Genomic DNA, 24,150 nt, shown 5'->3' on the forward strand with positions numbered 1-24,150 from the left:
TCACATTGAAAGTTAACAATCATTAAAATATTTTCTCTAAATTTTTGTCTCCTTTTTTGCTCCAATTATTTGCATCTAATATCAAATAAAACTTGATGTAACATTTTGCATGCACATTGTGTTTTATGTGCAACCATCACCTGTCTCATAAACACAGGGTTAGAATGAACGTGATGAATAGAGTCAAATTGGAAATGTAAAATAATCTGTCAAAATTGCATTTTTTTTCTACTCATTCACAAAGAGTTAATGAAAGTTATTAAACATGTACAACAAAATGGCAGGAGTTTCAAATAGAAATCATGCTGCAAAAACTAGTCAAAGCAAAAATAAAAATATACATTTTCAGGGGTTTTGCTTGACATTTGCCGAGTGTCAAACACTCCTAAAGTTGTTTGTGTTTGGCCGAAATAGCTCAGTTGGGAGAGCGTTAGACTGAAGATCTAAAGGTCCCTGGTTCGATCCCGGGTTTCGGCAACATAATTTTTCTTCACTGTTTACATTTTAAGGAGAAAATTAACAAAGCACATGGGCTGATGACTGAAAGAAAATGAAAAAAGGCCTAAAAATCTTAACTATCTACAGAAAATAAAATGTTGAAAAGATGAGAAATGGGAGCGTTTCCTTTTGAGCAAATTATTGTTTTTTTTTAATTTTTCCTCTATTTTGTTTATTTCCATTTAACTAAGCTGTAAGAGGATTTAATGGGAACCGGATAGCTGATACAGGCATCATGTATCAGACACTAGCTGAATGATTTCAGCCATGAATGTTTGACTATGAAATGCTGTGGTGTATATGAATTCATTGTGAGAAGTAATTTCTAAAATGGGGTCACTTTGGGGGGGGGGAGGTTTCTGCTGTTTTGGTACGTTTGGTACTCTGAAAATTTTACCGCAAACTATTCTTGCAAAATCTGCATTCCAAAACCCGAATAGTGCTCTTATTTTCAAAGCCCTGCTGTGTGGCCAAATGGTAGTTTCTGAAGAAATATGATGCATCACCGCATTTTGTGAGAAATCTAACATTTCTAACATCCTAACAAAATAAAAGGAGGTTTGAAAATTAATGCTGACAAAAAGTACACACATGAAAAATGCTATTTATTAATGTTTTTGTGTGTTGCGAAAAGTTGGTTTAAGGGTATAAGCAGTCAAAGAATAAAAGTGACTAATATTTCAAAATTTTAAGCAAACTTTAGATATTTTCACAGAAAAAAACTTAAGTTTATTGACCTAAATTTACAGTTAATGTAAAGTACAATGTGTCACAAAAACACTTTCAGAATTACGGGGATATGTAGAAGCATTCCAGAGTTATTACTGCATAAAGTGATACATGTCATATTTTTTATCAAATGGGGCTTGGCCTTTTAGCTCAAAATAGGCTTGATAACTAATAGTTTAAACAAATGTATAGAAATAAAAACTGTAATATTAATTATTTTAAAATAATTTTCAATGACAATTGATGGTCATATTTCTGCTGACTAATTTGGAAAGAGTTAAGGAACAAAAACCACAAGTAGTCAGGATGGTCGAGCGGTCTAAGGCGCTGTGTTCAGGTCGCAGTCTCTCTTGGAGGCGTGGGTTCAAATCCCACTTCTGACATCACCTTTTCGTTTCATGAAACTATACAGATTCCCTTCAGAAATTGATTAGATGGGGCTCAAACCAAACTTAGCAATGGGCCTTAAAAAACCTGATCCCTAAGTTATGACTACCTGGAAGTTTTTGGGGTGAATCTGAAATTGTCATCTATAAACGGAACTCTAGGATTGTGAAATAGGTTTTATGTGCATATGTTAGCTCTCTTGGCACCATAAAAATACTATGGGCGGTGAATGGGGAGGATTATTTCACCTCTTTGTGTTCTCTTTCCCTATTAGGTCGGAGATTCCACATCCTATGGGGCTGTACTGGGAGATTTCTATAAACTGAATTGCAGGTAAGTCTAATTTCATATTTGTTTACCTCATTCCTCAATAGACCATAACAGTACTTAATAAACAAAAGCTGAAAAAGTAGGTAATCATAGATTAAAAAGTCTGAAATGCGCATGCGATACTGACATCTAAGTTTCAGCACATTTTGGGACAAACGTTTTCACATTGAAAGGTAACAATCATTAAAATATTTTCTCTAAATTTTTGTCTCCTTTTTTGCTCCAATTATTTGCATCTAATATCAAATAAAACTTGATGTAACATTATGCATACACATTGTGTTTTATGTGCAACCATCACCTGTCTCATAAACACAGGGTTAGAATGAACGTGATGAATAGAGTCAAATTGGAAATGTAAAAAAATCTGTCAAAATTGCATTTTTTTTCTACTCATTCACAAAGAGTTAATGAAAGTTATTAAACATGTACAACAAAATGGCAGGAGTTTCAAATAGAAATCATGCTGCAAAAACTAGTCAAAGCAAAAATAAAAATATACAATTTCAGGGGTTTCGCTTGACATTTGCCGAGTGTCAAACACTCCTAAAGTTGTTTGTGTTTCGCCGAAATAGCTCAGTTGGGAGAGCGTTAGACTAAAGATCTAAAGGTCCCTTGTTCGATCCCGGGTTTCGGCAACATAATTTTTCTTCACTGTTTACATTTTAAGGAGAAAATGAACAAAGCACATGGGCTGATGACTTAAAGAAAATGAAGAAAGGCCTAAAAATCTTAACTATCTATGGAAAATAAAATGTTGAAAAGATGAGAAATGGGAGCTTTTCCTTTTGAGCAAATTATTATTTTTTTTAAATTTTTCCTCTATTTTGTTTAGTTCCATTTCACTAAGCTGTGAGAGGATTTAATGGGAACCGGATAGCTGATACAGGCATCATGTATCAAACACTAGCTGAATGATTTCAGCCATGTATGTTTGACTATGAAATGCTGTGGTGTATATGAATTCATTGTGAGAAGTAATTTCTAAAATGGGGTCACTTTGGGGGGGGGTTTCTGTTGTTTTGGTACGTTTGGTACTCTGAAAATTTTACCGCAAACTATTCTTGCAAAATCTGCATTCCAAAACCCGAATAGTGCTCTTATTTTCAAAGCCCTGCTGTGTGGCCAAATGGTAGTTTCTGAAGAAATATGATGCATCACCGCATTTTGTGAAAAATCTAACATTTCTAACATCCTAACAAAATAAAAGGAGAATTGAAAATTAATGCTGACAAAAAGTACACACATGAAAAATGCTATTTATTAATGTTTTTGTGTGTTGCGACAAGTTGGTTTAAGGGTATAAGCAGTCAAAGAATAAAAATGACTAATATTTCAAAATTTTAAGCAAACCTTAGATATTTTCACAGAAAAAAAGCTAAAAGTTTATTGACCTAAATTTACAGTTAATGTAAAGTACAATGTGTCACAAAAAACACTTTCAGAATTACGGTGATATGTAGAAGCATTCCAGAGTTATTACTGCATAAAGTGATACATGTTATATTTTTTAACAAATGGGGCTTGGCCTTTTAGCTCAAAATAGGCTTGATAACTAATAGTTTAAACAAATGTATAGAAATAAAAACTGTAATATTAATTATTTTAAAATAATTTTCAATGACAATTGATGGTCATATTTCTGCTGACTAATTTGGAAAGAGTTAAGGTACAAAATCCACAAGAAGTCAGGATGGCCGAGCGGTCTAAGGCGCTGCGTTCAGGTCGCAGTCTCTCTTGGAGGCATGGGTTCAAATCCCACTTCTGACATCACCTTTTCGTTTCATGAAACTATACAGATTCCCTTCAGTTATTGATTAGATGGGGCTCAAACCAAACTTATCAATGGGCCTTAAAAAACCTGATCCCAAAGTTATGACTACCTGGGAGTTTTTGGGGTGAATCTGAAATTGTCATCTATAAACGGAACTCTACGATTGTTAAATAGGTTTTATGTGCATATGTTAGCTGTCTTGGCACCATAAAAATACTATGGGCGGTGAATGGGGAGGATTATTTCACCTCTTTGTGTTCTCTTTCCCTATTAGGTCGGAGATTCCACATCCTATGGGGCTGTTCTGGGAGATTTCTATAAACTGAATTGCAGGTAAGTCTAATTTCATATTTGCTTACCTCATTCCTCAATAGACCATAACAGTACTTAATAAACAAAAGCTGAAAAAGTAGGTAATCATAGATTAAAAAGTCTGAAATGCGCATGCGATACTGACATCTAAGTTTCAGCACATTTTGGGACAAACGTTTTCACATTGAAAGTTAACAATCATTAAAATATTTTCTCTAAATTTTTGTCTTCTTTTTTGCTCCAATTATTTGCATCTAATATCAAATAAATTTTGACGTAACATTATGCATGCACATTGTGTTTTATGTGCAACCATTACCTGTCTCATAAACACAGGGTTAGAATGAACGTGATGAATAGAGTCAAATTGGAAATGTAAAAAAATCTGTCAAAATTGCATTTTTTTTCTACTCATTCACAAAGAGTTAATGAAAGTTATTAAACATGTACAACAAAATGGCAGGAGTTTCAAATAGAAATCATGCTGCAAAAACTAGTCAAAGCAAAAATAAAAATGTACATTTTCAGGGGGTTTGCTTGACATTTGCCGAGTGTCAAACACTCCTAAAGTTGTTTGTGTTTGGTCGAAATAGCTCAGTTGGGAGAGCGTTAGACTGAAGATCTCAAGGTCCCTGGTTCGATCCCGGGTTTCGGCAACATAATTTTTCTTCACTGTTTACTTTTTAAGGAGAAAATGAACAAAGCACATGGGCTGATGACTGAAAGAAAATGAAGAAAGGCCTAAAAATCTTAACTATCTACAGAAAATAAAATGTTGAAAAGATGAGAAATGGGAGCTTTTCCTTTTGAGCAAATTATTATTTTTTTTTAATTTTTCCTCTATTTTGTTTATTTCCATTTCACTAAGCTGTAAGAGGATTTAATGGGAACCGGATAGCTGATACAGGCATCATGTATCAGACACTAGCTGAATGATTTCAGCCATGTATGTTTGACTATGAAATGCTGTGGTGTATATGGATTCATTGTGAGAAGTAATTTCTAAAATGGGGTCACTTTGGGGGGGGGTTTCTGCTGTTTTGGTACGTTTGGTACTCTGAAAATTTTACCGCAAACTATTCTTGCAAAATCTGCATTCCAAAACCCGAATAGTGCTCTTATTTTAAAAGCCCTGCTGTGTGGCCAAATGGAAATTTCTGAAGAAATATGATGCATCACCGCATTTTGTGAGAAATCTAACATTTCTAACATCCTAACAAAATAAAAGGAGGTTTGAAAATTAATGCTGACAAAAAGTACACACATGAAAAATGCTATTTATTAATGTTTTTGTGTGTTGCGACAAGTTGGTTTAAGGGTATAAGCAGACAAAGAACAAAAATGACTAATATTTCAAAATTTTAAGCAAACTTTAGATATTTTCACAGAAAAAAACTAAAAGTTTATTGACCTTAATTTACAGTTAATGTAAAGTACAATGTGTCACAAAAACACTTTCAGAATTACGGGGATATGTAGAAGCATTCCAGATTTATTACTGCATAAAGTGATACATGTCATATTTTTTAACAAATGGGGCTTGGCCTTTTAGCTCAAAATAGGCTTGATAACTAATAGTTTAAACAAATGTATAGAAATAAAAACTGTAATATTAATTATTTTAAAATAATTTTCAATGACAATTGATGGTCATATTTCTGCTGACCAATTTGGAAAGAGTTAAGGTACAAAATCCACAAGAAGTCAGGATGGCCGAGCGGTCTAAGGCGCTGCGTTCAGGTCGCAGTCTCTCTTGGAGGCGTGGGTTCAAATCCCACTTCTGACATCACCTTTTCTTTTCATGAAACTATACAGATTCCCTTCAGTTATTGATTAGATGGGGCTCAAACCAAACTTAGCAATGGGCCTTAAAAACCTGATCCCAAAGTTATGACTACCTGGGAGTTTTTGGGGTGAATCTGAAATTGTCATCTATAAATGGAACTCTAGGATTGTGAAATAGGTTTTATGTGCATATGTTAGCGGTCTTAGCATCATAAAAATACTATGGGCGGTGAATGGGGAGGATTATTTCACCTCTTTGTGTTCTCTTTGCCTATTAGGTCGGAGATTCCACATCCTATGGGGCTGTTCTGGGAGATTTCTATAAACTGAATTGCAGGTAAGTCTAATTTCATATTTGTTTACCTCATTCCTCAATAGACCATAACAGTACTTAATAAACAAAAGCTGAAAAAGTAGGTAATCATAGATTAAAAAGTCTGAAATGCGCATGCGATACTGACATCTAAGTTTCAGCACATTTTGGGACAAACGTTTTCACATTGAAAGTTAACAATCATTAAAATATTTTCTCTAAATTTTTGTCTCCTTTTTTGCTCCAATTATTTGCATCTAATATCAAATAAAACTTGATGTAACATTATGCATGCACATTGTGTTTTATGTGCAACCATCACCTGTCTCATAAACACAGGGTTAGAATGAACGTGATGAATAGAGTCAAATTGGAAATGTAAAAAAATCTGTCAAAATTGCATTTTTTTTCTACTCATTCACAAAGAGTTAATGAAAGTTATTAAACATGTACAACAAAATGGCAGGAGTTTCAAATAGAAATCATGCTGCAAAAACTAGTCAAAGCAAAAATAAAAATATACATTTTCAGAGGTTTTGCTTGACATTTGCCGAGTGTCAAACACTCCTGAAGTTGTTTGTGTTTGGCCGAAATAGCTCAGTTGGGAGAGCGTTAGACTGAAGATCTTAAGATCCCGGGTTTAGGCAACATAATTTTTCTTCACTGTTTACATTTTAAGGAGAAAATGAACAAAGCACATGGGCTGATGACTTAAAGAAAATGAAAAAAGGCCTAAAAATCTTAACTATCTACAGAAAATAAAATGTTGAAAAGATGAGAAATGGGAGCTTTTCCTTTTGAGCAAATTATTATTTTTTTTAATTTTTCCTCTATTTTGTTTATTTCCATTTCACTAAGCTGTAAGAGGATTTAATGGGAACCGGATAGCTGATACAGGCATCATGTATCAGACACTAGCTGAATGATTTCAGCCATGTATGTTTGACTATGAAATGCTGTGGTGTATATGAATTTATTGTGAGAAGTAATTTCTAAAATGGGGTCACTTTGGGGGGGGGTTTCTGCTGTTTTGGTACGTTTGGTACTCTGAAAATTTTACCGCAAACTATTCTTGCAAAATCTGCATTCCAAAACCCGAATAGTGCTCTTATTTTCAAAGCCCTGCTGTGTGGCCAAATGGTAGTTTCTGAAGAAATATGATGCATCACCGCAGTTTGTGAGAAATCTAACATTTCTAACATCCTAACAAAACAAAAGGAGGTTTGAAAATTAATGCTGACAAAAAGTACACACATGAAAAATGCTATTTATTAATGTTTTTGTGTGTTGCGACAAGTTGGTTTAAGGGTATAAGCAGACAAAGAACAAAAATGACTAATATTTCAAAATTTTAAGCAAACTTTAGATATTTTCACAGAAAAAAACTAAAAGTTTATTGACCTAAATTTACAGTTAATGTAAAGTACAATGTGTCACAAAAAACACTTTCAGAATTACGGGGATATGTAGAAGCATTCCAGAGTTATTACTGCATAAAGTGATACATGTCATATTTTTTAACAAATGGGGCTTGGCCTTTTAGCTCAAAATAGGCTTGATAACTAATAGTTTAAACAAATGTATAGAAATAAAAACTGTAATATTAATTATTTTAAAATAATTTTCAATGACAATTGATGGTCATATTTCTGCTGACTAATTTGGAAAGAGTTAAGGTACAAAATCCACAAGAAGTAAGGATGGCCGAGCGGTCTAAGGCGCTGCGTTCAGGTCGCAGTCTCTCTTGGAGGCGTGGGTTCAAATCCCACTTCTGACATCACCTTTTCGTTTCATGAAACTATACAGATGCCCTTCAGTTATTGATTAGATGGGGATCAAACCAAACTTAGCAATGGGCCTTAAAAAACCTGATCCCAAAGTTATGACTACCTGGGAGTTTTTGGGGTGAATCTGAAATTGTCATCTATAAACGGAACTCTAGGATTGTGAAATAGGTTTTATGTGCATATGTTAGCTGTCTTGGCACCATAAAAATACTATGGGCGGTTAATGGGGAGGATTATTTCACCTCTTTGTGTTCTCTTTCCCTATTAGGTCGGAGATTCCACATCCGATGGGGCTGTTCTGGGAGATTTCTATAAACTGAATTGCAGGTAAGTCTAATTTCATATTTGTTTACCTCATTCCTCAATAGACCATAACAGTACTTAATAAACAAAAGCTGAAAAAGTAGGTAATCATAGATTAAAAAGTCTGAAATGCGCATGCGATACTGACATCTAAGTTTCAGCACATTTTGGGACAAACTTTTTCACATTGAAAGTTAACAATCATTAAAATATTTTCTCTAAATTTTTGTCTCCTTTTTTGCTCCAATTATTTGCATCTAATATCAAATAAAACTAGATGTAACATTATGCATGCACATTGTGTTTTATGTGCAACCATCACCTGTCTCATAAACACAGGGTTAGAATGAACGTGATGAATAGAGTCAAATTGGAAATGTAAAAAAATCTGTCAAAATTGCATTTTTTTTCTACTCATTCACAAAGAGTTAATGAAAGTTATTAAACATGTACAACAAAATGGCAGGAGTTTCAAATAGAAATCATGCTGCAAAAACTAGTCAAAGCAAAAATAAAAATATACATTTTCAGGGGTTTTGCTTGACATTTGCCGAGTGTCAAACACTCCTAAAGTTGTTTGTGTTTGGCCGAAATAGCTCAGTTGGGAGAGCGTTAGACTGAAGATCTGAGGCTATGTTCACACTTTGCAGATTCCACTGCGGATTTTTCCGCAGCAGAATTCCAAAATCCGCAGTGAAAACCGCAACGCGTTTTTCCGCAGCATGTGCACTGCGTTTTTAGTTTCCCATAGGTTTACATTGTTCTGTAAACTTATGGGAAACTGCTGCGGATCCGCAGCAGTCAAATCCGCTGCGGATCCGCAGAGAAATCCGCAAAGTGTGAACATAGCCTAAAGGTCCCTGGTTCGATCCCGGGTTTCGGCAACATAATTTTTCTTCACTGTTTACATTTTAAGGAGAAAATGAACAAAGCACATGGGCTGATGACTTAAAGAAAATGAAAAAAGGCCTAAAAATCTTAACTATCTACAGAAAATAAAATGTTGAAAAGATGAGAAATGGGAGCTTTTCCTTTTGAGCAAATTATTATTTTTTTTAATTTTTCCTCTATTTTGTTTATTTCCATTTCACTAAGCTGTAAGAGGATTTAATGGGAACCGGATAGCTGATACAGGCATCATGTATCAGACACTAGCTGAATGATTTCAGCCATGTATGTTTGACTATGAAATGCTGTGGTGTATATGAATTTATTGTGAGAAGTAATTTCTAAAATGGGGTCACTTTGGGGGGGGGGTTTCTGCTGTTTTGGTACGTTTGGTACTCTGAAAATTTTACCGCAAACTATTCTTGCAAAATCTGCATTCCAAAACCCGAATAGTGCTCTTATTTTCAAAGCCCTGCTGTGTGGCCAAATGGTAGTTTCTGAAGAAATATGATGCATCACCGCATTTTGTGAGAAATCTAACATTTCTAACATCCTAACAAAACAAAAGGAGGTTTGAAAATTAATGCTGACAAAAAGTACACACATGAAAAATGCTATTTATTAATGTTTTTGTGTGTTGCGACAAGTTGGTTTAAGGGTATAAGCAGACAAAGAACAAAAATGACTAATATTTCAAAATTTTAAGCAAACTTTAGATATTTTCACAGAAAAAAACTAAAAGTTTATTGACCTAAATTTACAGTTAATGTAAAGTACAATGTGTCACAAAAAACACTTTCAGAATTACGGGGATATGTAGAAGCATTCCAGAGTTATTACTGCATAAAGTGATACATGTCATATTTTTTAACAAATGGGGCTTGGCCTTTTAGCTCAAAATAGGCTTGATAACTAATAGTTTAAACAAATGTATAGAAATAAAAACTGTAATATTAATTATTTTAAAATAATTTTCAATGACAATTGATGGTCATATTTCTGCTGACTAATTTGGAAAGAGTTAAGGTACAAAATCCACAAGAAGTAAGGATGGCCGAGCGGTCTAAGGCGCTGCGTTCAGGTCGCAGTCTCTCTTGGAGGCGTGGGTTCAAATCCCACTTCTGACATCACCTTTTCGTTTCATGAAACTATACAGATGCCCTTCAGTTATTGATTAGATGGGGCTCAAACCAAACTTAGCAATGGGCCTTAAAAAACCTGATCCCAAAGTTATGACTACCTGGGAGTTTTTGGGGTGAATCTGAAATTGTCATCTATAAACGGAACTCTAGGATTGTGAAATAGGTTTTATGTGCATATGTTAGCTGTCTTGGCACCATAAAAATACTATGGGCGGTTAATGGGGAGGATTATTTCACCTCTTTGTGTTCTCTTTCCCTATTAGGTCGGAGATTCCACATCCGATGGGGCTGTTCTGGGAGATTTCTATAAACTGAATTGCAGGTAAGTCTAATTTCATATTTGTTTACCTCATTCCTCAATAGACCATAACAGTACTTAATAAACAAAAGCTGAAAAAGTAGGTAATCATAGATTAAAAAGTCTGAAATGCGCATGCGATACTGACATCTAAGTTTCAGCACATTTTGGGACAAACTTTTTCACATTGAAAGTTAACAATCATTAAAATATTTTCTCTAAATTTTTGTCTCCTTTTTTGCTCCAATTATTTGCATCTAATATCAAATAAAACTAGATGTAACATTATGCATGCACATTGTGTTTTATGTGCAACCATCACCTGTCTCATAAACACAGGGTTAGAATGAACGTGATGAATAGAGTCAAATTGGAAATGTAAAAAAATCTGTCAAAATTGCATTTTTTTTCTACTCATTCACAAAGAGTTAATGAAAGTTATTAAACATGTACAACAAAATGGCAGGAGTTTCAAATAGAAATCATGCTGCAAAAACTAGTCAAAGCAAAAATAAAAATATACATTTTCAGGGGTTTTGCTTGACATTTGCCGAGTGTCAAACACTCCTAAAGTTGTTTGTGTTTGGCCGAAATAGCTCAGTTGGGAGAGCGCTAGACTGAAGATCTAAAGGTCCCTGGTTCGATCCCGGGTTTCGGCAACATAATTTTTCTTCACTGTTTACATTTTAAGGAGATAATGAACAAAGCACATGGGCTGATGACTTAAAGAAAATGAAAAAAGGCCTAAAAATCTTAACTATCTACAGAAAATAAAATGTTGAAAAGATGAGAAATGGGAGCTTTTCCTTTTGAGCAAATTATTATTTTTTTTAATTTTTCCTCTATTTTGTTTATTTCCATTTCACTAAGCTGTAAGAGGATTTAATGGGAACCGGATAGCTGATACAGGCATCATGTATCAGACACTAGCTGAATGATTTCAGCCATGTATGTTTGACTATGAAATGCTGTGGTGTATATGAATTTATTGTGAGAAGTAATTTCTAAAATGGGGTCACTTTGGGGGGGGGGGGTTTCTGCTGTTTTTGGTACGTTTGGTACTCTGAAAATTTTACCGCAAACTATTCTTGCAAAATCTGCATTCCAAAACCCGAATAGTGCTCTTATTTTAAAAGCCCTGCTGTGTGGCCAAATGGTAGTTTCTGAAGAAATATGATGCATCACCGCATTTTGTGAGAAATCTAACATTTCTAACATCCTAACAAAACAAAAGGAGGTTTGAAAATTAATGCTGACAAAAAGTACACACATGAAAAATGCTATTTATTAATGTTTTTGTGTGTTGCGACAAGTTGGTTTAAGGGTATAAGCAGACAAAGAACAAAAATGACTAATATTTCAAAATTTTAAGCAAACTTTAGATATTTTCACAGAAAAAAACTAAAAGTCTATTGACCTAAATTTACAGTTAATGTAAAGTACAATGTGTCACAAAAAACACTTTCAGAATTACGGGGATATGTAGAAGCATTCCAGAGTTATTACTGCATAAGGTGATACATGTCATATTTTTTAACAAATGGGGCTTGGCCTTTTAGCTCAAAATAGGCTTTATAACTAATAGTTTAAACAAATGTATAGAAATAAAAACTGTAATATTAATTATTTTAAAATAATTTTCAATGACAATTGATGGTCATATTTCTGCTGACTAATTTGGAAAGAGTTAAGGTACAAAATCCACAAGAAGTCAGGATGGCCGAGCGGTCTAAGGCGCTGCGTTCAGGTCACAGTCTCTCTTGGAGGCGTGGGTTCAAATCCCACTTCTGACATCACCTTTTCGTTTCATGAAACTATACAGATTCCCTTCAGTTATTGATTAGATGTGGCTCAAACCAAACTTAGCAATGGGCCTTAAAAAACCTGATCCCAAAGTTATGACTACCTGGGAGTTTTTGGGGTGAATCTGAAATTGTCATCTATAAACGGAACTCTAGGATTGTGAAATAGGTTTTATGTGCATATGTTAGCTGTCTTGGCACCATAAAAATACTATGGGCGGTGAATGGGGAGGATTATTTCACCTCTTTGTGTTCTCTTTCCCTATTAGGTCGGAGATTCCACATCCGATGGGGCTGTTCTGGGAGATTTCTATAAACTGAATTGCAGGTAAGTCTAATTTCATATTTGTTTACCTCATTCCTCAATAGACCATAACAGTACTTAATAAACAAAAGCTGAAAAAGTAGGTAATCATAGATTAAAAAGTCTGAAATGCGCATGCGATACTGACATCTAAGTTTCAGCACATTTTGGGACAAACGTTTTCACATTGAAAGTTAACAATCATTAAAATATTTTCTCTAAATTTTTGTCTCCTTTTTTGCTCCAATTATTTGCATCTAATATCAAATAAAACTTGATGTAACATTATGCATGCACATTGTGTTTTATGTGCAACCATCACCTGTCTCATAAACACAGGGTTAGAATGAACGTGATGAATAGAGTCAAATTGGAAATGTAAAAAAATCTGTCAAAATTGCATTTTTTTCTACTCATTCACAAAGAGTTAATGAAAGTTATTAAACATGTACAACAAAATGGCAGGAGTTTCAAATAGAAATCATGCTGCAAAAACTAGTCAAAGCAAAAATAAAAATATACATTTTCAGAGGTTTTGCTTGACATTTGCCGAGTGTCAAACACTCCTAAAGTTGTTTGTGTTTGGCCGAAATAGCTCAGTTGGGAGAGCGTTAGACTGAAGATCTGAGGCTATGTTCACACTTTGCAGATTCCACTGCGGATTTTTCCACAGCAGAATTCCAAAATCCGCAGTGAAAACCGCAACGCGTTTTCACTGTGGATTTATCGCGGTTTTTACTGCGGTTTCTTCTGCGGATTTTCATCTGCAGTTTTCTATTGGAGCAGGTGAAAATCCGCAGAAAAGAAGTGACATGCTGCGGAATGTAATCCGCAGCGTTTCCGCGCGTTTTTTTCCGCAGCATGTGCACTGCGTTTTTAGTTTCCCATAGGTTTACATTGTTCTGTAAACTCATGGGAAACTGCTGCGGATCCGCAGCGGTCAAATCCGCTGCGGATCCGCAGAGAAATCCACAAAGTGTGAACATAGCCTAAAGGTCCCTGGTTCGATCCTGGGTTTCGGCAACATAATTTTTCTTCACTGTTTACATTTTAAGGAGAAAATGAACAAAGCACATGGGCTGATGACTTAAAGAAAATGAAAAAAGGCCTAAAAATCTTAACTATCTACAGAAAATAAAATGTTGAAAAGATGAGAAATGGGAGCTTTTCCTTTTGAGCAAATTATTATTTTTTTTAATTTTTCCTCTATTTTGTTTATTTCCATTTCACTAAGCTGTAAGAGGATTTAATGGGAACCGGATAGCTGATACAGGCATCATGTATCAGACACTAGCTGAATGATTTCAGCCATGTATGTTTGACTATGAAATGCTGTGGTGTATATGAATTTATTGTGAGAAGTAATTTCTAAAATGGGGTCACTTTTGGGGGGGGGTTTCTGCTGTTTTGGTACGTTTGGTACTCTGAAAATTTTACCGCAAACTATTCTTGCAAAATCTGCATTCCAAAACCCGATTAGTGCTCTTATTTTAAAAGCCCTGCTGTGTGGCCAAATGGTAGTTTCTGAAGAAATATGATGCATCACCGCATTTTGTGAGAAATCTAACATTTCTAACATCCTAACAAAACAAAAGGAGGTTTGAAAATTAATGCTGACAAAAAGTACACACATGAAAAATGCTATTTATTAATGTTTTTGTGTGTTGTGACAAGTTGGTTTAAGGGTATAAGCAGACAAAGAACAAAAATGACTAATATTTCAAAATTTTAAGCAAACTTTAGATATTTTCACAGAAAAAAACTAAAAGTCTATTGACCTAAATATACAGTTAATGTAAAGTACAATGTGTCACAAAAAACACTTTCAGAATTACGGGGATATGTAGAAGCATTCCAGAGTTATTACTGCATAAGGTGATACATGTCATATTTTTTAACAAATGGGGCTTGGCCTTTTAGCTCAAAATAGGCTTTATAACTAATAGTTTAAACAAATGTATAGAAATAAAAACTGTAATATTAATTATTTTAAAATAATTTTCAATGACAATTGATGGTCATATTTCTGCTGACTAATTTGGAAAGAGTTAAGGTACAAAATCCACAAGAAGTCAGGATGGCCGAGCGGTCTAAGGCGCTGCGTTCAGGTTGCAGTCTCTCTTGGAGGCGTGGGTTCAAATCCCACTTCTGACATCACCTTTTCGTTTTATGAAACTATACAGATTCCCTTCAGTTATTGATTAGATGGGGCTCAAACCAAACTTAGCAATGGGCCTTAAAAAACCGGATCCCAAAGTTATGATTACCTGGGAGTATTTGGGGTGAATCTGAAATTGTCATCTATAAACGGAACTCTAGGATTGTGAAATAGGTTTTATGTGCATATGTTAGCTGTCTTGGCACCATAAAAATACTATGGGCGGTGAATGGGGAGGATTATTTCACCTCTTTGTGTTCTCTTTCCCTATTAGGTCGGAGATTCCACATCCTATGGGGCTGTTCTGGGAGATTTCTATAAACTAAATTGCAGGTAAGTCTAATTTCATATTTGTTTACCTCATTCCTCAATAGACCATAACAGTACTTAATAAACAAAAGCTGAAAAAGTAGGTAATCATAGATTAAAAAGTCTGAAATGCGCATGCGATACTGACATCTAAGTTTCAGCCCATTTTGGGACAAACGTTTTCACATTGAAAGTTAACAATCATTAAAATATTTTCTCTAAATTTTTGTCTCCTTTTTTGCTCCAATTATTTGCATCTAATATCAAATAAAACTTGATGTAACATTATGCATGCACATTGTGTTTTATGTGCAACCATCACCTGTCTCATAAACACAGGGTTAGAATGAACGTGATGAATAGAGTCAAATTGGAAATGTAAAAAAATCTGTCAAAATTGCATTTTTTTTCTACTCATTCACAAAGAGTTAATGAAAGTTATTAAACATGTACAACAAAATGACAGGAGTTTCAAATAGAAATCATGCTGCAAAAACTAGTCAAAGCAAAAATAAAAATATACATTTTCAGAGGGTTTGCTTGACATTTGCCGAGTGTCAAACACTCCTAAAGTTGTTTGTGTTTGGCCGAAATAGCTCGGTTGGGAGAGCGTTAGACTGAAGATCTAATGGTCCCTGGTTTGATCCCGGGATTCGGCAACATAATTTTTCTTCACTGTTTACATTTTAAGGAGAAAAAGAACAAAGCACATGGGCTGATGACTTAAAGAAAATGAAAAAAGGCCTAAAAATCTTAACTATCTACAGAAAATAAAATGTTGAAAAGATGAGAAATGGGAGCTTTTCCTTTTGAGCAAATTATTATTTTTTTTAATTTTTCCTCTATTTTGTTTATTTCCATTTCACTAAGCTGTAAGAGGATTTAATGGGAACCGGATAGCTGATACAGGCATCATGGACCAGACACTAGCTGAATGATTTCAGCCATGTATGTTTGACTATGAAATGCTGTGGTGTATATGAATTTATTGTGAGAAGTAATTTCTAAAATGGGGTCACTTTGGGGGGGGGTTCTGCTGTTTTGGTACGTTTGGTACTCTGAAAATTTTACCGCAAACTATTCTTGCAAAATCTGCATTCCAAAACCCGAATAGTGCTCTTATTTTCAAAGCCCTGCTGTGTGGCCAAATGGTAGTTTCTGAAGAAATATGATGCATCACCGCATTTTGTGAGAAATCTAACATTTCTAACATCCTAACAAAATAAAAGGAGGTTTGAAAATTAATGCTGACAAAAAGTACACACATGAAAAATGCTATTTATTAATGTTTTTGTGTGTTGCGACAAGTTGGTTTAAGGGTATAAGCAGACAAAGAACAAAAATGACTAATATTTCAAAATTTTAAGCAAACTTTAGATATTTTCACAGAAAAAAACTAAAAGATTATTGACCTAAATTTACAGTTAATTTAAAGTACAATGTGTCACAAAAAACACTTTCAGAATTACGGGGATATGTAGAAGCATTCCAGAGTAATTACTGCATAAAGTGATACATGTCATATTTTTTAACAAATGGGGCTTGGCCTTTTAGCTCAAAATAGGCTTGATAACTAATAGTTTAAACAAATGTATAGAAATAAAAACTGTAATATTAATTATTTTAAAATAACTTTCAATGACAATTGATGGTCATATTTCTGCTGACTAATTTGGAAAGAGTTAAGGTACAAAATCCACAAGAAGTCAGGATGGCCGAGCGGTCTAAGGCGCTGCGTTCAGCTCGCAGTCTCTCTTGGAGGCGTGGGTTCAAATCCCACTTCTGACATCACCTTTTCGTTTCATGAAACTATACAGATTCCCTTCAGTTATTGATTAGATGTGGCTCAAACCGAACTTAGCAATGGGCCTTAAAGGGAACCTGTCATCTGAATTTGGCGGGACTGGTTTTGGGTCATATGGGCGGAGTTTACGGGTGTTTGATTCACCCTTACCTTACCTGCTGGCTGCATGCTGGCTGCAATATTGGATTGAAGGTCATTCTCTGTCCTCCATAGTACACGCCTGCGCAAGGCAAGATTGCTTTGCGCAGGCGTGTACTATGGAGGACAGAGAATGAACTTCAATCCAATATTGCAGCCAGCATGCAGCCAGCAGGTAAGGAAAGGGTGAATCAAACACCCGAAAACTCCACCCATATGACCCAAAACCAGTCCCGCCAAATTCAGGTGACAGAGTCCCTTTTAAATACCTGATCCCAAAGTTATGACTACCTGGGAGTTTTTGGGGTGAATCTGAAATTGTCATCTATAAACGGAACTCTAGGATTGTGAAATAGGTTTTATGTGCATATGTTAGCTGTCTTGGCACCATTAAAACACTATGGGCGGTGAATGGGGAGGATTATTTCACCTCTTTGTGTTCTCTTTCCCTATTAGGTCGGAGATTCCACATCCGATGGGGCTGTTCTGGGAGATTTCTATAAACTGAATTGCAGGTAAGTCTAATTTCATATTTGTTTACCTCATTCCTCAATAGACCATAACAGTACTTAATAAACAAAAGCTGAAAAAGTAGGTAATCATAGATTAAAAAGTCTGAAATGCGCATGCGATACTGACATCTAAGTTTCAGCACATTTTGGGACAAACGTTTTCACATTGAAAGTTAACAATCATTAAAATATTTTCTCTAAATTTTTGTCTCCTTTTTTGCTCCAATTATTTGCATCTAATATCAAATAAAACTTGATGTAACATTATGCATGCACATTGTGTTTTATGTGCAACCATCACCTGTCTCATAAACACAGGGTTAGAATGAACGTGATGAATAGAGTCAAATTGGAAATTTAAAAAAATCTGTCAAAATTGCATTTTTTTCTACTCATTCACAAAGAGTTAATGAAAGTTATTAAACATGTACAACAAAATGGCAGGAGTTTCAAATAGAAATCATGCTGCAAAAACTAGTCAAAGCAAAAATAAAAATATACATTTTCAGAGGTTTTGCTTGACATTTGCCGAGTGTCAAACACTCCTAAAGTTGTTTGTGTTTGGCCGAAATAGCTCAGTTGGGAGAGCGTTAGACTGAAGATCTGAGGCTATGTTCACACTTTGCAGATTCCACTGCGGATTTTTCCGCAGCAGAATTCCAAAATCCGCAGTGAAAACCGCAACGCGTTTTCACTGCGGATTTATCGCGGTTTTTACTGTGGTTTCTTCTGCGGATTTTCATCTGCAGTTTTCTATTGGAGCAGGTGAAAATCCGCAGAAAAGAAGTGACATGCTGCGGAATGTAATCCGCAGCGTTTCCGCGCGGTTTTTTCCGCAGCATGTGCACTGCGTTTTTAGTTTCCCATAGGTTTACATTGTTCTGTAAACTTATGGGAAACTGCTGCGGATCCGCAGCGGTCAAATCCGCTGCGGATCCGCAGAGAAATCCGCAAAGTGTGAACATAGCCTAAAGGTCCCTGGTTCGATCCCGGGTTTCGGCAACATAATTTTTCTTCACTGTTTACATTTTAAGGAGAAAATGAACAAAGCACATGGGCTGATGACTTAAAGAAAATGAAAAAAGGCCTAAAAATCTTAACTATCTACAGAAAATAAAATGTTGAAAAGATGAGAAATGGGAGCTTTTCCTTTTGAGCAAATTATTATTTTTTTTTAATTTTTCCTCTATTTTGTTTATTTCCATTTCACTAAGCTGTAAGAGGATTTAATGGGAACCGGATAGCTGATACAGGCATCATGTATCAGACACTAGCTGAATGATTTCAGCCATGTATGTTTGACTATGAAATGCTGTGGTGTATATGAATTCATTGTGAGAAGTAATTTCTAAAATGGGGTCACTTTGGGAGGGGGTTTCTGCTGTTTTGGTACGTTTGGTACTCTGAAAATTTTACCGCAAACTATTCTTTCAAAATCTGCATTCCAAAACCCGAATAGTGCTCTTATTTTCAAAGCCCTGCTGTGTGGCCAAATGGTAGTTTCTGAAGAAATATGATGCATCCCCGCATTTTGTGAGAAATCTAACATTTCTAACATCCTAACAAAATAAAAGGAGGTTTGAAAATTAATGCTGACAAAAAGTACACACATGAAAAATGCTATTTATTAATGTTTTTGTGTGTTGCGACAAGTTGGTTTAAGGGTATAAGCAGTCAAAGAATAAAAATGACTAATATTTCAAAATTTTAAGCAAACTTTAGATATTTTCACAGAAAAAAACTAAAAGTTTATTGACCTAAATTTACAGTTAATGTAAAGTACAATGTGTCACAAAAAACACTTTCAGAATTACGGGGATATGTAGAAGCATTCCAGAGTTATTACTGCATAAAGTGATACATGTCATATTTTTTAACAAATGGGGCTTGGCCTTTTAGCTCAAAATAGGCTTGATGACTAATAGTTTAAACAAATGTATAGAAATAAAAACTGTAATATTAATTATTTTAAAATAATTTTCAATGACAATTGATGGTCATATTTCTGCTGACTAATTTGGAAAGAGTTAAGGTACAAAATCCACAATAAGTCAGGATGGCCGAACGGTCTAAGGCGCTGCGTTCAGTTCGCAGTCTCTCTTGGAGGCGTGGGTTCAAATCCCACTTCTGACATCACCTTTTCGTTTCATGAAACTATACAGATTCCCTTGAGTTATTGATTAGATGGGGCTCAAACCAAACTTAGCAATGGGCCTTAAAAAACCTGATCCCAAAGTTATGACTACCTGGGAGTAGGGTTGAGCGACCTTGACTTTTTTAGGGGCGAGCCGGGATTCGCGAAACCCGACTATCTCAAAAGTCGAGTCGAGGGAAATCGGCCGATTATGGCGAAAAGTCGAGGATCGACCGAAACACGAAACCCAATGCAAAGCCAATGGTAATTTTTTTTTTTCTCTCTCTCTCTCTCTCTCTCTCCTCCGTCCGTCCGTCCGTCCCTGAACTGAAAAGCTGGTGTTACACAGTGCAAATCGCTACAGCGCACAAGCGACAACATGGCGATAGGCGTCCACGCCCCTAAGACCTATGTCATCACTCTGCCCACGCCCCTTCATTGGCTGAAAAAAATGGCGACAAGCGCGTCATACGAAACGCGACTTTGGTGCGAAAGTCGCGTACCGCATGGCCGACCCCACACAGGGATCGGGTCGGGTTTCATGAAACCCGACTTTGCCAAAAGTCGGCGACTTTTGAAAATGAACGATCCGTTTCGCTCAACCCTACCTGGGAGGTTTTGGGGTGAATCTGAAATTGTCATCTATAAACGGAACTCTAGTAATGTGAAATAGGTTTTATGTGCATATGTTAGCTGTATTGGCACCATAAAAATACTATGGGCGGTGAATGGGGAGGATTATTTCAACTCTTTGTGTTCTCTTTCCCTATTAGGTCGGAGATTCCACATCCTATGGGGCTGTTCTGGGAGATTTCTATAAACTGAATTGCAGGTAAGTCTAATTTCATATTTGTTTACCTCATTCCTCAATAGACCATAACAGTACTTAATAAACAAAATCTGAAAAAGTAGGTACTCATAGATTAAAAAGTCTAAAATGCGCATGCGATACTGACATCTAAGTTTCAGCACATTTTGGGACAAACGTTTTCACATTCAAAGTTAACAATCATTAAAATATTTTCTCTAAATTTTTGTCTCCTTTTTTGCTCAAATTATTTGCATCTAATATCAAATAAAACTTGATGTAACATTATGCATGCACATTGTGTTTTATGTGCAACCATCACCTGTCTCATAAACACAGGGTTAGAATGAACGTGATGAATAGAGTCAAATTGGAAATGTAAAAAAATCTGTCAAAATTGCATTTTTTTCCTACTCATTCACAAAGAGTTAATGAAAGTTATTAAACATGTACAACAAAATGGCAGGAGTTTCAAATAGAAATCATGCTGCAAAAACTAGTCAAAGCAAAAATAAAAATATACATTTTCAGGGGTTTCACTTGACATTTGCCGAGTGTCAAACACTCCTAAAGTTGTTTGTGTTTGGCCGAAATAGCTCAGTTGGGGGAGCGTTAGACTGAAGATCTAAAGATCCCGGGTTTCGGCAACATCATTTTTCTTCACTGTTTACATTTTAAGGAGAAAATGAACAAAGCACATGGGCTGATGACTTAAAGAAAATGAATAAAGGCCTAAAAATCTTAACTATCTACAGAAAATAAAATGTTGAAAAGATGAGAAATGGGAGCTTTTCCTTTTGAGCAAATTATTTTTTTTTTTAATTTTTCCTCTATTTTGTTTATTTCCATTTCACTAAGCTGTAAGAGGATTTAATGGGAACCGGATAGCTGATACAGGCATCATGTATCAGACACTAGCTGAATGATTTCAGCCATGTATGTTTGACTATGAAATGCTGTGGTGTATATGAATTCATTGTGAGAAGTAATTTCTAAAATGGGGTCACTTTGGTTTCTGCTGTTTTGGTACATTTGGTACTCTGAAAATTTTACCGCAAACTATTCTTGCAAAATCTGCATTCCAAAACCCGAATAGTGCTCTTATTTTCAAAGCCCTGCTGTGTGGCCAAATGGTAGTTTCTGAAGAAATATGATGCATCACCGCATTTTGTGAGAAATCTAACATTTCTAACATCCTAACAAAATAAAAGGAGGTTTGAAAATTAATGCTGACAAAAAGCACACACATGAAAAATGCTATTTATTAATGTTTTTGTGTGTTGCGACAAGTTGGTTTAAGGGTATAAGCAGTCAAAGAATAAAAATGACTAATATTTCAAAATTTTAAGCAAACTTTAGATATTTTCACAGAAAAAAACTAAAAGTTTATTGACCTAAATTTACAGTTAATGTAAAGTACAATGTGTCACAAAAAACACTTTCAGAATTACGGGGATATGTAGAAGCATTCCAGAGTTATTACTGCATAAAGTGATACATGTCATATTTTTTAACAAATGGGGCTTGGCCTTTTAGCTCAAAATAGGCTTGATAACTAATAGTTTAAACAAATGTATAGAAATAAAAACTGTAATATTAATTATTTTAAAATAATTTTCAATGACAATTGATGGTCATATTTCTGCTGACTAATTTGGAAAGAGTTAAGGTACAAAATCCACAAGAAGTCAGGATGGCCGAGCTGTCTAAGGCGCTGCGTTCAGGTCGTAGTCTCTCTTGGAGGCGTGGGTTCAAATCCCACTTCTGACATCACCTTTTCGTTTCATGAAACTATACAGATTCCCTTCAGTTATTGATTAGATGGGGCTCAAACCAAACTTAGCAATGGGCCTTAAAAAACCTGATCCCAAAGTTATGACTATCTGGGAGTTTTTGGGGTGAATCTGAAATTGTCATCTATAAACGGAACTCTAGGATTGTGAAATAGGTTTTATGTGCATATGTTAGCTGTCTTGGCACCATAAAAATACTATGGGCGGTGAATGGGGAGGATTATTTCACCTCTTTGTGTTCTCTTTCACTATTAGGTCAGAGATTCCACATCCTATGGGGCTGTTCTGGGAGATTTCTATAAACTAAATTGCAGGTAAGTCTAATTTCATATTTGTTTACCTCTTTCCTCAAAAGACCATAACAGTACTTAATAAACAAAAGCTGAAAAAGTAGGTAATCATAGATTAAATAGTCTGAAATGCGCATGCGATACTGACATCTAAGTTTCAGCACATTTTGGGACAAACGTTTTCACATTCAAAGTTAACAATCATTAAAATATTTTCTCTAAATTTTTGTCTCCTTTTTTGCTCCAATTATTTGCATCTAATATCAAATAAAACTTGATGTAACATTATGCATGCACATTGTGTTTTATGTGCAACCATCACCTGTCTCATAAACACAGGGTTAGAATGAACGTGATGAATAGAGTCAAATTGGAAATTTAAAAAAATCTGTCAAAATTGCATTTTTTTCTACTCATTCACAAAGAGTTAATGAAAGTTATTAAACATGTACAACAAAATGGCAGGAGTTTCAAATAGAAATCATGCTGCAAAAACTAGTCAAAGCAAAAATAAAAATATACATTTTCAGAGGTTTTGCTTGACATTTGCCGAGTGTCAAACACTCCTAAAGTTGTTTGTGTTTGGCCGAAATAGCTCAGTTGGGAGAGCGTTAGACTGAAGATCTGAGGCTATGTTCACACTTTGCAGATTCCACTGCGGATTTTTCCGCAGCAGAATTCCAAAATCCGCAGTGAAAACCGCAACGCGTTTTCACTGCGGATTTATCGCGGTTTTTACTGTGGTTTCTTCTGCGGATTTTCATCTGCAGTTTTCTATTGGAGCAGGTGAAAATCCGCAGAAAAGAAGTGACATGCTGCGGAATGTAATCCGCAGCGTTTCCGCGCGGTTTTTTCCGCAGCATGTGCACTGCGTTTTTAGTTTCCCATAGGTTTACATTGTTCTGTAAACTTATGGGAAACTGCTGCGGATCCGCAGCGGTCAAATCCGCTGCGGATCCGCAGAGAAATCCGCAAAGTGTGAACATAGCCTAAAGGTCCCTGGTTCGATCCCGGGTTTCGGCAACATAATTTTTCTTCACTGTTTACATTTTAAGGAGAAAATGAACAAAGCACATGGGCTGATGACTTAAAGAAAATGAAAAAAGGCCTAAAAATCTTAACTATCTACAGAAAATAAAATGTTGAAAAGATGAGAAATGGGAGCTTTTCCTTTTGAGCAAATTATTATTTTTTTTTAATTTTTCCTCTATTTTGTTTATTTCCATTTCACTAAGCTGTAAGAGGATTTAATGGGAACCGGATAGCTGATACAGGCATCATGTATCAGACACTAGCTGAATGATTTCAGCCATGTATGTTTGACTATGAAATGCTGTGGTGTATATGAATTCATTGTGAGAAGTAATTTCTAAAATGGGGTCACTTTGGGAGGGGGTTTCTGCTGTTTTGGTACGTTTGGTACTCTGAAAATTTTACCGCAAACTATTCTTTCAAAATCTGCATTCCAAAACCCGAATAGTGCTCTTATTTTCAAAGCCCTGCTGTGTGGCCAAATGGTAGTTTCTGAAGAAATATGATGCATCCCCGCATT

The 24,150-nt window shown here is 35.4% G+C and overlaps 10 non-coding genes across 10 annotated transcripts; all 10 read left to right on the top strand.

The window, feature by feature from the left end:
* Positions 1–404: 404 nt before the first annotated feature.
* TRNAF-GAA (transfer RNA phenylalanine (anticodon GAA)) lies at positions 405–477 on the top strand. Its single transcript has one exon. It is a non-coding gene; the product is annotated as a tRNA-Phe (tRNA).
* A 1,050-nt stretch (positions 478–1,527) lies between these two features.
* Positions 1,528–1,610, top strand: TRNAL-CAG (transfer RNA leucine (anticodon CAG)). Its single transcript has one exon. It is a non-coding gene; the product is annotated as a tRNA-Leu (tRNA).
* Positions 1,611–2,509: 899 nt separating this feature from the next.
* On the top strand, positions 2,510–2,582 carry TRNAF-AAA (transfer RNA phenylalanine (anticodon AAA)). Its single transcript has one exon. It is a non-coding gene; the product is annotated as a tRNA-Phe (tRNA).
* Positions 2,583–3,631: 1,049 nt separating this feature from the next.
* On the top strand, positions 3,632–3,714 carry TRNAL-CAG (transfer RNA leucine (anticodon CAG)). The gene has a single exon. It is a non-coding gene; the product is annotated as a tRNA-Leu (tRNA).
* Positions 3,715–4,613: 899 nt separating this feature from the next.
* TRNAF-GAA (transfer RNA phenylalanine (anticodon GAA)) lies at positions 4,614–4,686 on the top strand. The gene has a single exon. It is a non-coding gene; the product is annotated as a tRNA-Phe (tRNA).
* A 1,047-nt stretch (positions 4,687–5,733) lies between these two features.
* On the top strand, positions 5,734–5,816 carry TRNAL-CAG (transfer RNA leucine (anticodon CAG)). The gene has a single exon. It is a non-coding gene; the product is annotated as a tRNA-Leu (tRNA).
* Positions 5,817–11,132: 5,316 nt separating this feature from the next.
* On the top strand, positions 11,133–11,205 carry TRNAF-GAA (transfer RNA phenylalanine (anticodon GAA)). The gene has a single exon. It is a non-coding gene; the product is annotated as a tRNA-Phe (tRNA).
* A 1,051-nt stretch (positions 11,206–12,256) lies between these two features.
* Positions 12,257–12,339, top strand: TRNAL-CAG (transfer RNA leucine (anticodon CAG)). Its single transcript has one exon. It is a non-coding gene; the product is annotated as a tRNA-Leu (tRNA).
* A 2,384-nt stretch (positions 12,340–14,723) lies between these two features.
* TRNAL-CAG (transfer RNA leucine (anticodon CAG)) lies at positions 14,724–14,806 on the top strand. The gene has a single exon. It is a non-coding gene; the product is annotated as a tRNA-Leu (tRNA).
* Positions 14,807–16,824: 2,018 nt separating this feature from the next.
* TRNAL-CAG (transfer RNA leucine (anticodon CAG)) lies at positions 16,825–16,907 on the top strand. The gene has a single exon. It is a non-coding gene; the product is annotated as a tRNA-Leu (tRNA).
* Positions 16,908–24,150: the final 7,243 nt, after the last annotated feature.

The sequence above is a fragment of the Ranitomeya imitator genome, chromosome 10 (genome assembly GCF_032444005.1).
Source record: "Ranitomeya imitator isolate aRanImi1 chromosome 10, aRanImi1.pri, whole genome shotgun sequence".
Lineage (NCBI taxonomy): Eukaryota > Metazoa > Chordata > Amphibia > Anura > Dendrobatidae > Ranitomeya > Ranitomeya imitator.